The sequence below is a fragment of the Hippocampus zosterae genome, chromosome 7, assembly GCF_025434085.1.
Source record: "Hippocampus zosterae strain Florida chromosome 7, ASM2543408v3, whole genome shotgun sequence".
Classification (NCBI taxonomy): domain Eukaryota; kingdom Metazoa; phylum Chordata; class Actinopteri; order Syngnathiformes; family Syngnathidae; genus Hippocampus; species Hippocampus zosterae.
In genome coordinates, this window is record NC_067457.1 from 24,889,052 (window position 1) to 24,902,216 (window position 13,165).

The window sequence follows — 13,165 nt, forward strand, 5'->3', positions numbered from 1 at the left end:
AAGACTCGTTAGCATGAGGTCGTGATCGGCCGAGGTTCCGCAGCGCACGTCGCCATTTAAGTTGCCCGGTGGGAATTTCACAAAGTCTTTTTCATCATCGGCAGTCGACAATTGCGCAGGAAATGCCTGAGAACTCGCCCCCCCTCCCCCGCCCAAGGCTCGTCTTTTTCTCCCCAACTTCCACATTGCCTACATGGATGACTTTGCTTGTAAAGCCGCCACAACGCGAAATCCGGTCGGTGTGGGAGGCCAACCAACGCTAGTTGCGCATGGAGTTTATTAGCCGTGTGCTGTGGGAGGTCTGCCTTTTTAAACCCGGTTTTCAGGCACTCTGGAGACTTTTTTTTTTTTAACTCGGGACACCTGCGCACCTTTGGGGATTTGATATTTTAAATGTGAAAGGGGAATAGTGGCTATTAAGAGGGGGGGGCAACGTATCAGCTTTAGTTTCTGTGCTTCTTTTCTATCACAGTCAGCATTTTTACGGAAACATACGTATATATGATCGATAGCGAATGGTCCGCAGACCAGGACGGGGGGGGGGGGGGGGTGCATCGACAAATTTTTGGAAGCACTTTCAAAAGCGACTGGCCATCATCCTGTGAAGCTCGGAGCTGGGGGACGAAGCGGCCGTGTCAGAGATGCGACTGCCCCCCCCCCCCCCCCCCCCCTCTGAGCCTCCCTTTACTTCTTGCTACTTCTAATCATGTCTGGTCTGCAGACTTGAGGCAGATGAGATCAGAGAGGTAGGGTGGCGCGGGGGTCATTTCAAGATTTGAAACCAAATCGTAGGGATCTTAAAAAGAACTCGAAAAGAACTCACGGCAACCTATTAAAAAGCCGTTTTTCTTCCTGCGTCTTTCTCCGGTGAGCAAAATACTCGCAGCACACCGCAGGTCTGCGAGGTTTGAGGTTAAATGCTCTTTAAAAGCGTCTAATTGGCTCGAGAGACAAGTTGGACTCATAAACGGGCAAATGTCCAGCCATACCTGGCTGAGGCCACTTGCCACAGCTAGAATGCGGCGCGTAAGTAAACACACTAAATAATGCAAACATCCAGTCAAGTACTTGTCGCAGCGACGGCATCCTCCGAGGATCGTTTGAGCATAAGGTTGCAGTCTTTTGGAAGGTGCGTGCGGCTCAGCGTGAGCACATCACGCAGAACATTGCATACAGCACACCCATCTGCTAGCACGCTAGAAGAATATCGCTAGGTGTGCAGTATAAAGGAGCTGTGGGCACATTATGTTGGTCTCATGATGATTTATGATTTATCATATCAACTATATGATAAAATAAGGATCTATGTGAGAGTGTGCTGAAAAAATGGTTACAATGTTACATGACTCACATTTAATTATGACTAAAAATGAAGTTTAAAGTCAGCTGGCTGTTGCAAATTATGGCAGTTTTTTTGGGGGGGGGGGCTTTGACACTCAAGGCAATTCCATTGTACTATTACGGAAGCATCCTCAAGTCATGCATCCTTGACGACAACCAAACCACGCCCACATCCAATCCATAAAGGGTACGTTTACACTTCCAATCAGCACGGACACACGGACGGCCGCACGCGCTCGTTGTGACGCCGGCTGCCAAAATGATGGAGAGCTGCAGCTAGCGCGTTGGCGCAAGGAGCTCTCGAGACCAATGAATACACTCTCCAGCGCTCGCCGCATGCGGAGAGCCGACAACACGCACGCACCGAAATGATCAAGCCATTTCCATGCGATGTGTGACAAAGCTGCTGCATGTCTGAGAATAATAAAACAGGATGACACAGTATCTTGAAACAGATTGAAATCCCGTGGATTCGTCCTTTCCTTTTTGCTTCGTCTTCCCCGAGACGGGTCGTCAAAAGTAAAGCCCATAGGCAAGGACCAAGCGCACGGAGGTACAAAACATGAACAGCAATGACAAAAATCTACTTTGACATGAAAAGAGTAGCTTTTTGGCCAATTCCTCACCACTGCCATCTACTGCAGTGGATGTGCTATTACACTTGCATGCGCCCTGAGGTCACACACACTGCCCCATGAGGCATAGCCCCCACCCAACCCCACCCCACTATTTGAGAAGGACACTTCTCAAGTGAAGGGTGTAGTTCGTCAAGGAGAGGTCTCAAGGGTCCTCCAAGCAATCGCTCAGCAATTAAGGGCCAAACCTTAGCGGTCGCACAATTCTGAACTCCTGCCCAGGGTCAATACTATCGACTAGCTTTAATTAAGTGGACGCCTCAGCAGCTTTCAGCGGGTGGGAGGCCCTCCCGCTGATATCCCACAATACCCCACAATACGCGGCCGTTTCCCGTGCGTGTGTGTGTGTGTCACTCGAGTTCAATTTGCTCCTGTTAACATGATTGTGGCGATTTAACACTCTTGTCTTTCTGCACGCGTATGCTGCGCAAGGCTTTTTAGAATCACCTTCCTTTTCCCCCCACTTTCATATCCCCCCCAGTCTAATATTTACTACGTTGCGCAGCCACATAATTGCCTTACGGAATTACACACACATAAAGGAATTGCGGTGCACGTGGGAACAGGGAGGAGTTGGGACGAAGAAAGCTTATTGATCATATATTATTCGGAGCTTGTGTAAAAGGGCATTTAGGCTTTAGTTACAGTTGCTGCGAGCGCACCTCTCGAGAGATCTTGCCCGTTTGCATGCTCGGCGTTCCCGCTGACGAACGGCGCTCGAGGTGCGGCGTAATCTACGCTTTGTTGACAGCTAGTTAGCCAAGACGTACGACCGAGCGCCGGCCGCGCACCGCGCGCCGCCAAACGTGCCCAATTAGCAAGCAGAAAGCAAGTCGCTGCATGTCCTGCATTGCCGCTGCAATCGATGAATGCGATTCGTTCGGCACTTTTCTTGCTTCGTCACTACACTGGGGGGGCTTGGGCGCCGTCACAAAGCCAGATGAGGCCCTCCAATATTTTTCTTTTATTTTTTTCTTTTATTTTACAATATGTTATATAGTGTATGTGAATTATTTTCCCTATTATGGCGGCGGGTTCTGTGTGCGTTTTGCTACTAGGAAGCAAGTGGAGTCCGCGGCTTACGAAGAGGTGCGAGCGCGTGCACGCGGATCTCTTTTGCATCCAATTAGGCCGATGAGGCTTCATTAGGCGGCCGCGCTTCCCAATTAAAAGGCTTTTTTCACGTGAGGACGGGCCTGGCGGACACAACGGACAAGACAATGCTCCAAATGGTTGCCATTTGTCAAGCGTGCAAATAAAAACAAAACAAAGACACAAGCCAAAAGGAAAAAGGGCGACGGCTTCCGCCGCTCTTCGGGACGCGTCGTCATCGCCTCTGCGTGTGGATTTCAATACGCGCACGCCGCTCAGACGGTGACATCTCGCTGTAGCATCGAGATGTGGTCTTGCCGCTGAATTATAAATGAAAGCGTGGCGCGGACGCGCATGAGCTCCCGTCTCGCAACGAGTTTGTTGGGTCATTTTGGTCGGCAAAGCTCGACATTGATTCTTTCGCAAGGCGCAGAAATGACTTTGAATCGGCGCACGGTGATTCCATCCCAAAAAAGTGATTCCAAAAACACCGAAGCACAGGGCAAGAATGACATCCTTCCATTTTTCCTGCTCTCCTACTTGCCCACTGCTGTCAACGTGAGCACGAATGTTTATTCGTCGAAGCGCCCAACCCATCCAGAGTGTACCCCGCCCGTCGCCCACGGTGCCGAGAGTCTGCGGTGTGTAATTAAAGCCGAGTGACGGTCCGATGGCGGGCCGTGACTGTGATGGAACATCACTGCTGCTCCGTTTCGCCTTATTTGAATGGGCCCTCTTCAAAAGCGTCTCACCCCTACGCGGCCGCATAAATTAGCGTCCGTCATCTGCTCGTCGACGGGCTAGTTTGGCAAAACACTTGCGCCGGTCAAAACTGATCAGTAAGCTCCGGTTATATCAATATAACTATGTCAATATTTGATTGACATACGGTAGGTAACTAGGTGGACGGAGGTGTGACAGATATACTGTAAATGCAGAGTCAGTAATTTCATTTCATTGTTACATATTGTTAGCTAGCAGGCTACTTCCTGGTTGGCTCAGATTGACTAAAGATGGACTGCATCCACCCACGACTATGGATATATACTGTATATATATATCGGTCAATATTTGATTGACATACGGTAGGTAACTAGGTGGACGGAGGAATGACAGATATACTGTAAATGCCGAGTAATCAGTAATTTCATCTCATTGTTACACATTGTTAGCTAGCAGGCTACTTCCTGGTTGGCTCAGACTGACTAAAGATGGACTGCATCCACCCACGACTATGGATATATATATATACACTGTATATATATACATGTATACAGTATATATATATACAGTATGTTGAGTTGCAAAACAAGACTCCACAGCTTGCCAATTTCATAAACCATGCTCAAGAGCAAACGGACAAGCAGCGCTCAATAGAGCGAGCGGCCTTTGCCTTTACATCAGCTTGCGCCATAGCTTGGTTGGAAAACTTAAATGAGTCTAATTAGGGATGACACAAAAATTCGATACACTACTGAACACACACACACACTCAGTATGCACTCCGTGACTGTGTGTGTCTGAATTTTGATGAAAATGTTTTATTTGCGTCTGGCTAAGCAGATGGGGACTGGAGAGTGTGAGTCTCCCGAGCACCTGTTCTCATATTAAAAATCTTTTGAGGACGTCTGGTGCGTCTTTCGCTCGAGTTCAAAACCATCCAAAATGCGGAATGCGCAAGCCTGATTAGTTGAGTGCGTGGCGACATCAGCTGCGCTACGGTGTCCATCTCCTAAATAAGACAGAGCCTCGGGGGCATGAGATTCCAAAGAATGACGCACTCTCTCCGCTATTTGATGACTATTATTATTTTGTCGAGTCATGCTTTTGGTAATCCAACCTGGTCAGTGGTATAGGACGGTTATCAAAATATAGGAGATGACGTCAAGAGGACGAGGATGGACAGTCAATTAGGCGCATGTGCACAATCCACTGATGCTCATTACTCATTTCATTTACAAAGCTCATGATTGGTCCTTACCTTTTAAACTTATTCAATGTGCTATTTTCCAAATGTCATTTATTTTATATTATATATATATATAGGGTGGCCCGGTAGTCCAGTGGTTAGCACGTCGGCTTCACAGTGGAGAGGTACCGGGTTCGATTCCAGCTCCGGCCTCCCTGTGTGGAGTTTGCATGTTCTCCCCGGGTCTTCGTGGGTTTTCTCCGGGTGCTCCGGTTTCCTCCCACATTCCAAAAATATGCGTGGCAGGCTGATTGAACACTCTAAAAATTGTCCCTAGGTGTGAGTGTGAGTGCGAATGGTTGTTCGTTTCTGTGTGCCCTGCGATTGGCTGGCAACCGATTCAGGGTGTGCCCCGCCTACTGCCCGAAGACAGCTGGGTTTGGCTCCAGCACCCCCCGCGACCCTAGTGAGGATCAATCGGCTCGGAAGATGATATATATATATATATATATATATATATATATATATATATATATATATATATATATATATATATATATATATATTTTTTTTTTTTTTAAACTGTACTTCCCACTGTGTGTGATCTATTATGCTCACTAGGAATGGGATAAACTTGATTTATTATACACTATATTATTTACTACTACTTTGCGGCTTTCACACAATCAACATTGCAAAGAGCTGATGATTATCTGATTCGGTTGTCTCCCAACACTGTGCTGCCGCTTTACGGGGCCCAGGCGAAGCTGGCGAGTAATCATTCTGCCACAGTTGCATTGTGGGAATTCGCCGCGGAAAGGACGCATGGTCGAGCGCTTCACTCACATCTGAAGGCAGCGTCGAGCTCAACTCCAATATTCATCATGACGCCGAGGTCTCGGTGCCACTCAGCCTCCATTTACGTCTGCCTCGGAACGTCTCTCTGGTCTTCATTACGCATTTCAGTCCTGACGTGTTTCAACAGAGGCCCAGATGAAGACGCTGGGAATAAAAAGGGAGAGCAAATGAAGGGAGATGAGAGAGACGCGTGTGGCGAATGACAGCCGACGCGATTACTTCCACACACTGCGCGGGCCTGATGGTCTTTTCAAAGCGCAGACATATTGGATGCGGAAAACATGCACGGCGGGCTCACAGAGTGATGCGAAATGTCTTGAACAGGCATCGCCGCGCTGGTGTCTGGTGATGGCCGAGTCGCTGAGGGAGACATTAAAGCTGTTCAAACGGGTTGCAAATCAACAGCAAACGGGTTGTCGGTGTCAAGCGCCTCCCGTCTAGCCTCTTTCAAGGGCCGTCACTCACCAAAGGCATCAGGCGACATCGGACCGCTGTCGACTTTCTGCATTTCAAATGAGGCCCACTTCAATATTGATGACTCCTCACGCCGAGCACGACTCCTGTCGGCTTTTGAGACTTGGAGGGGGGCCATCTCGAAGTCTGTCGTGAGTGTCTTCAACATTTCTCTTGGAGTTGCCACTTTAGAATTTATTAGAACATGGGGTTACACATAAAACTAAGAAAATTACATTCTATATATCGAAGAACAATGCCTTAGGAATCTCCGCTAGCTTCACGTCAACATAACGCCAAACACCACGAGCAACACAACTGCCATCGCCTTCTCGGTAACGTAAGCCTTCAGATTTATGGAAGACTGAACACAAACGGTGAAGCAACATGTATCCATTCATTAAAATGGCTGCCACTTTCTCCGACCGAGCGACGAAACACATCGGTTTCATTTCAGAAGACTGAGCGGCCGCTTGTCACTAAATCAATGAGCGATCTTTAAGGCCGGCGGCGCCTGCTTGGCCCTGTTTAACTGATATTGACGGAATCATTATCCCAGCGGCAAAAGTGGGCTTTATCTCATTATTAGACGGCATTTTAAACGTTGAGCACACACACACACACGCGTGGCTCGCCAATCATTGACAGCGCCGCTCCATGCCAACATGCCGGATACATAATAGCTCCGAATTTTGCAAAGACAGGATTGCCTGGAATGAACCCAAATGTTTAGGGCACTTGGACTTGAGATAGATGGAAGTGATTCAAACTTGCTTTGTTAGAGGGTCCTCTGGAGTAAGTCAAATACATACTCGATAAAGTTTAAGTCTGCATATTTTCTTTATCCTCAGCATCAAACGACTAACATTACTGACTGCAGCTTACTCCATTGCGGCAAAAATAGGTCCATTATTTGTCTTACTGAACTATGCCATTCCTGTATGTTTTCATCGTGTACAACATTATAGAGTGTAATTTTTAAAAAAAGGGACGGGGGCGGGAGGTGAGGGGGGTTGTATTAATGGTGTCTTAATAACTCGAACAAATGGCTGTGACTCAAAGTAGCCGTAGGGACAAGTACACTCTGCTGCCGTTCAAACATTACATTCTATCGATGAGTGGGCGGTAAAAGCTGCGAGGAACACAAGGAGGACACGTTTCAAGGACGTCAGGGGGGCAGGGGATGTAATCTCGCCTGTTTGCGCGCTGACCTTTTTCCACACTGCAGCGATTTGGGGAATATGTTAAGGAGGGTCCGAGTCCCTACGGCTGTTTCTGTTGAAGACCTACAGACATGAAGAAATTCGCATATGGACAGCAGAATTTCTGTTACATTGTGGGGTTGAGGAATAACTAGTTGGCTGTATCAACTCACTATCAATCAGTGAATGAGAGTCTGCGCTGTTGACAAAGTGTTATGTAGCTTCAAAAAGCCCCCCCCACGAAAAAAAATCCCACCTAGATCACATTTCATTCCTACATCTAACTGATTATAAAGTACCTCAAAATTGGTTAAGCGGGGTTGACTCACAACCTAACAAGGTTGTTTTTAAAAATCAAGTCATCATTGACTTGGCTTATGTAAATTACTTGCTACTAACTAGCTATGAAGCACAGGGCAAAAACGTAAACCCAAACACTTTCTTAAGATTGAACTTTCCATCTTAGCAGTACTTCCTGTTTGTGGTTTTGCCAAGCATGACCGCTCAGGATGGACCAGCAGCTAATTTGCGAGGAGGGCAACAAAGGTCAACGAGCACCACCGTGACTTCCGATTCTACCCAGCATGCATCTGTCACTTTTGATCAATGCACTCGCGGGCTACTCGGTTCGCAAGTTGCGCTACATTACGTGTACGTGTGTCGAACAGACTGATGCGTCGTGACGAGGTGGAGATGCCGGTCAGCTAAGACGATGTGAGGGGTTAAAAGGCCGTTGTGAAAATACGAGGGATGTTATTGGTGAAGCCCTCCCCCCTCCTACACGGACGGCGCAGTTGCCATGACGCACCCTGAAAGCAAGAGCCATGTGAGGTTCCAACTCATCTGTGGAGGGATAATGTGATGGCATAATGACACGCGTCCCCCCACTTCCGCTACAACATAAAAACTTTGAGGAGCGCCTGTCTCCAAGAGGAAGCGCGTGACTCAACGATTGTACAAGACCCATTATTAGGTACACTTGAGAATTGTACAACCAACTCCGACAATACTGCATTTTGTATATATTTTGGCCTGTTTTATTGCCGCTTCTCTGTCCTCACAAAGTCGCTTGTGATCAAGACTTACATATTGTACAAATTCGGATTAAAACTCATTTTTGGATACTGCTTTTTACAGATTGTAGATGTGCAAGTGTACCTCAAGCCACCAATGAGTGAGAAAAGGAAGCCAATCACACGGCGTATTCGTACGGATGGTGACACGGAAGGTAAATACGACTCTAAATTGGAGTCAATGTGGACTTGAAAAGTCTTTGAAGGATTTGAAATTCAAGACAGGAGCAACCTCTCCATTTCCTCCATCTGCTTGTGCCATCTCCTCCCCTCTGAGGAATGACTCGTCACCAGAAACATGGCACAGGTCACGTTCCCAAAACTAAGGGCCTTATACACCAAAACCACCTCCCAAAAAAGTGCCGGCAGATGATTTAATTTATGTATAAGTATAAGGAAGGGATCTTTACATGGTGGCATTCACCTCCATGATTTGAATTTCCCTTTGTGGCTTAAGCTCAACAAGCTCAGGCAGTGTACAAAGACACAATCCCACTCCCCGCAAGTGCCTTTTGCTGCCGGTCTGCTCCTGCTAATTAGTTCCTCTGAGAGCTGCGTACATTTACACACAACTACTACCACAGATGGTGTGCGTACACACACGAACGCACGCGCGCGCGCGCACACCACCTCTGCTGCCACCGTTAGCTGTATGGGGTGTTGGAACACACATTTGACCGACGTGTCACTTCAAAATTCAACCTTCCATCCCCCCTCACAATGCTGACAATGCTGACATCTAGCGGTAGTGGCAGGGAACTACAGTACAATCATTGGGGCGGAGAAAAAAGTCCAGACTGAAATGTGCTAGAGTAGAAAATTGTGAGTTGCAAATTACATAGATAATTGATCACTTCTTATGATAGGAAAAAAAAATCAAAAAATAAAGCTAGTGTACTGTATATCGACACACTCGTTTCCCTGTTCACGCCCGAGTTCGATCACCACCAGGAGGTCATACTGAGACACTATTTGAATGCACGCATGGGCCACAAAAGACCCGCTCAAAAGATGTGAAAGAACGCCAATCACGCGTGTTGAAGTCAGACATACAATCTTTATTTAAGTGTAAACAAAAAAACCAACAACAACAGCAAAAAAAAAACAAAAAAACTGCATAGGAAATGTTTAAAGTCCAAAGAGGACAGCGCGAGCAGCAGGTGGCCGAATATATTCTACAGTCTCCTTTGCCTTTATTTAGACTTACATCTGCACTTCCACTCAGCACAAAGTGTGTGTCGGTCGACTGACAAACACACCCACACCCACACACACCAGGCCTGATGAAGAAGCGCCAGCAGCACTCATCTAAACTCGGCGGGCCACATGCAGTCGCGCTGCCTCTTGGGACTGTGAGGGGTTACATTCAGTGGAGATCTGCTTTGACAACAGATGAACAAAGAAACAGCCACTCCCTCCACGCCGCCTGCTGGACCATCACCGGTTGGACTAAAGATCCATCCGGACAGATGTTAACGCTGGTTTGTGCCACCCGCCGCTACAAATATTGCTGATGTGGGAATGCAGTGGCAATGAATACGGACTTGTGCTGCGGTCCAGCGGCAGGTTGTCGAGAGCGGGCGTCGACCGGATGCTCAACCCTTTTCTTCACAAAATACATTCTAAAAGGGCCAATGAGCATCAGATGGTGTGTGGTGTGTGAAAATTGTGTAAAAGAAACAAAGAGGAAATAATGGGGGTTGGGAGGGGGGGGGGTCGTTAATCAAAAGAAATATTTTGGATTTCATTTTTTTTTATTATTATTTAAATGGGCACACAAAAAGAATCAGACTAAGGCTAAGATCCAAAATGGGGAAAGGGTTGGTCGAAGGGGTAGGGGCGATCTACTTTTTATTTCTAAAAGACACGTTTCAATGACGCCAGCAGCACGCGGCTGCTGAGAACTACCTGAGATATAATTTTAATTTCATTTCTAAATTTTCACCAACCATATATTTTTTTTGTCTTTACGTTCGATTATACAATCATTAAAAAGGAGGTCTAAGACCTCGCACACAACACCCGGTGCAGCTTTGATTCCCCCCCCCCCCCCCCCACCCTCATAAGTCACAAGAGGGCAAGAAATGACAACCCGTCACATCGTTAGCAGCCGTCACCCAACTTCCTGGATTGTCAAGAAGAGGAAGACGGCTGGCTGCTGGTTTGGGGCTAGACGGGCCAAAACTGGTGACCCTGTGACAAGGGGGGCTCCGAGAGGCTGCCCCGTGTGAAGCGGCCAAATCAATCAATTCAGAGTGGCGAGTTTTAGAAGTTTCCGCATGTAAAGCGCCTGAGCTGCGAGGCACGCAAAAGAAGCCTCAAGATGTTTTCTGCCTGCGACGTTTGTTGGGAATCGAGGCGTTGGCTGACCGAACGGGTTGTGCTCTGCCGCCGATTACAAGGGCAAAAGGTCAATCCCATTCTAGCGCACGCATATTCGTTCTTTGGGTACATTTCCTGATCTGATCCATCTCCCAGAAAGTCAGCTTCCCAACTCGGGTTTTGCCCAACATTCACCCAAAAGAAAAGACATCAATATGAGAAGGATCTCTTTCTTTTAAGCATGCAACAAAAATGAATAAGTATTTAAAAGGTTAAAAATATGGTTTTTTTTCCTCTTAAAGAGAGAAGATCTAAGGATCTTAAAGATAGAACTCTACAATCTTAGTTTATCGAAAAAGGATGCGGACGTCGATGAACATAGTAATACTGAAAACGCAAAAACAAGCACGACTGTCGGTATTGTTCCCTCCGTGTGCCAAGTAGAAAACCTTTTCGTTAATGACGTTCATCAATGTTGCCACCGCAGTCCAGACAAGTCCCGCCGTGGCCATAAATATTGGTCAGTTGTGCTGAAAGTTGAGCAAAGTCTTTGTGTAATTCTTGTGCGGCGAGTGAGGGTTTTTGTTTGTTTGTGTTTTTTACACCCCCTCCCCCACCCCCCCGCTGCCCCCTTTAACTAGCGTACAAGCGGAACTCTGCGGAGGTCATCGTCGTGAGGTCAAAGAGAACCAGGGCCCAGCCCTCGTAAGTGCACGCCATCGGAGAGATGCAGGATTTATCCTGGGCTGCCCGACTCACTCAACATTTATATATCTACGATATCGTGGTCCAGTGGCGTTTTATCATCAACAACAGAGCGGTCCTTGGCACACAACTCCCAGAGATTTTGGCAATATATTATTGACGGAACTATTTGGTTTGGTTGGTGATTTTTTTTTCCAATTAAAAAAAAAACGACAACAACAAAGAAAATAGGCAATTAATCGTACAGCAAAGTCAACCTCGCGGAAAAGCTGCTCAAGGTTGCCCGTTGGGGACACGCGACCGCAACAAGTTTTCAACGGTGCCACAATCTTTGGTCCTCCGGCTACGGGCCACGCGCTGTACTGCAGCGGTCAAAAGAATGAGGTATAAGAGTGATGTATACACATCTGATGAGGTATGTCAACACATGAAAAATGCACAAAATCAAAAGTCAAAATGAGGTATCGAAATAGAAACTACACAAGTTTGAGGTATATGAAAAAGAACAGTAGCTACAAAGTGAGTTGAGGTCCATAAGCTGACGAAACGCCGAGGCTGAATCAACGTATTTCATTAGAAGGTGTCGGTCGGGATTATGTGCGGACAGGTCCTCTCCTCAGAGAAGAGAGCCCGTCGGTAATTCTTTCCACAGTTTTTGCTCCAACACGAAAGCCGCCAAAGAACATGAATTGTCGAGTGCGTTCAAGCGGGGCACAGATTGAAATAAGGGCGAGGAGCCAACGCCCACCCCCGCCCCCACTAATTGGAGGATTTGTTCACAAGGGTATTTTCGGGGCACGACGGATTGTTCTACATCGGATAGGTGGGGTCCAAAGGGGGACGGGGAGGGTTCTCTTTGGTTTTCTATGCGGCTGGATTCAGAGAGGATATCCAAGTACTCGTGCAGTGTCAGCGGGCGGCGCTGCCAAACGCCACGAGTTACAACCGCTAACGTTTCCCAGCATTGAGGATTATTGAAGAATGTGACTTTTTAGGAATCTTTTAAATGCCAGTTTTTTAGTTGGCCACTGTGCAGATATTCTAACTTTGGTTGAATCTCGTTAGTTGGTCGATAGACCTCCATCTTTAGAGGAATGGTCTACTAGCGCACAGGTCTGAAGGTGCTTCCTGAGACCTGAGCGTTAATAAATTGGGGTGAGCTTGGGTGGTGGCGCCCTTTCGTTGGTTCCGAAGAGGGCGGCTTTCAACCACAGCTTACGTCCAAAGGATTGTACAGTGAACCGCCGCGTATTCGCAAGGTGCCGGGGAAGGCGAATGCCACCAAGCTATGTTGAAGCGAGTTTGAGCTTCATTCGGACAAACGGTGCTTTGTCACCATCTAGTGGCGTCTAGAGGTAATTAAACCCTTTCAGGGGGGCGGGGCGTGTCATTTAGGCATGGATTTTGGCGACAGGGCTCAGTCCATATCCCCCGCGAACAGGAAGCGGTCACTGTATTGTCAAGTCTTAAGTCTATTTGATGTTCGTCCTCTGGACTTTCTACTTCAGAGGCATTTGTCAAACACTGCCTCGGGGGAAAAAGGTGTCATTTAACTACGATCAAATCTCTAACTTT